Consider the following 1675-nt stretch of genomic DNA (forward strand, 5'->3'; position numbering starts at 1 on the left):
GGCAGGCTACAAAAGTCAGTGCCCTCCTAACCATACCCAAGCACTCCGAGTTTGTTGGCGATGTCCATTTTGCTCTATGAGTTCATGGTGACCTAACCCTAACCCTAAGTGGAATTTTCCTCCTATGGGATTTTCCCATGTAATTGACCAGGAAACATAGATAGGGCAGGCTGGAAAAGTCAGTGTCCTCCTAACCATATAAAAGCACTCCAAATTTTCCCTTTGTGGCATCATTCTGCTGAACACCTACTTCTGCCTAGTGTGTGTGTGTTTTTACCCATGTAGTATAGCTGTAGTGTTATTATTTATCCAATCTGATTACTTCTCCCTCTTATTGGTATTATCATCATCATCATCATTCTGTTGTTTTGCATGTACACTAGAGACATTTCTGCACCAGAGACAAATTCCTCGTGTGTCTAATCCCACTTGGCCAAATAAATGCAGAGGAGTTCTTTCTAGGGGGAAGTTCTTCCCCAAAGGAGTGGGAGAGAGAAGTGGGAAAGGGGGAGGGGAGTGTGTGCCCAGAGACTGGCACCTGGGACTGCTCTGAAGGACCCTCCCAGCACTGGCAGCAGTCATAGCAGCTTTGTCTGTGCAGCTCCCCTCCCCCTCCCTGTTTTTCTGGGGCCCTTAAAGGAAGTGGAGGAAAAGAAGGGCCCGATCCGATTTCCTTCTCTTGGGCAGAGCCGTTCTTTGTGGGCTCAGCCTTCCTGCGGGAGAGCAGCGCCCAGGAGGATGAAGAGGGCAAGATCTACTTCTTCTTCAGTGAAACCGGCAAGGAATTTGACTTCTTTGAAGACACTGTTGTGTCCCGTGTTGCACGTGTGTGCAAGGTGAGGGGCATGTGAGGGAGGGGGGAGGACCGAAATCTGCTTATGCCGCTTTTTGCCCTCCGTCTCTGCAGTGGGGGGTCCTGGCAGCTGTCATCGTTTCCTCGTCCTCTCTGTCCTGCTCGTGGGTGCCAGAGCTGCCCATGGGCTCAACAGGCTCGGTTGAGGGAGAAAGATTTGCTGGGCTCACCTGGGCTGGGACCTGAGGCTGGAGGGGCAGAGGGCAGTGGCTGGGCGCCAGTCAGAGGTGATCTCTGTGTCCAAGGAGGCACAGAAGGTGGCTCTGCTGCCACTCAGCCGGGGGAATGGCAACGTTTGGCAAGCCTGCTTCCCTTCCTCCTGTTCCTGTTCTTCCTGGCTTCCTCTTCCTCCTCCTCCTCCTCCTCCCTCCTGCCCTCCCAGGATGACCTGGGCGGAGAGCGTGTGCTCCAGCGACGATGGACAACCTTCCTGAAGGCTCAGCTGCTATGTTCCCACCCAGAGGACGGCTTCCCCTTCAACGTGCTTCAGGACATGTTTGTGTTGACGTCAGGCGATGGCTGGCCAGAGACGGTCTTCTATGGGGTCTTTACCTCTCAGTGGTGAGCCTTGGGGGGTCTGGCACCAAAGCACCCACAGAGGGTGGTGGTCTAGGAAAAGAGGTGCATCATGACTAAGGCCCAACGTGCAGGCGAATGGTGGAAACGGTGTTCCCCGGGCACCTCAAGGCCCACGCTGCCTCTCCTGCCCCTCTCTGCCAGGGATAGGAAAGGCCCTGGGGCTGCAGCGGTGTGTGCCTTCCCCATCTCCGACGTGAAGGAAGCCTTTGATGGGCTCTACAAAGAGGTCAACCGGGAGACACA

At 54.7% G+C, this 1675-nt stretch overlaps 1 protein-coding gene across 1 annotated transcript in view; it reads left to right on the forward strand.

The window, feature by feature from the left end:
• The window catches only part of SEMA4B (semaphorin 4B), a 16294-nt gene that overhangs the window by 10995 nt on the left and 3624 nt on the right, over positions 1-1675 (forward strand). The window lies entirely within an intron of this gene.

The sequence above is a fragment of the Protobothrops mucrosquamatus genome, unplaced genomic scaffold (assembly GCF_001527695.2).
Source record: "Protobothrops mucrosquamatus isolate PMUCROS unplaced genomic scaffold, P.Mucros_1.0 scaffold56, whole genome shotgun sequence".
NCBI classification, from domain to species: Eukaryota; Metazoa; Chordata; class Lepidosauria; order Squamata; family Viperidae; genus Protobothrops; species Protobothrops mucrosquamatus.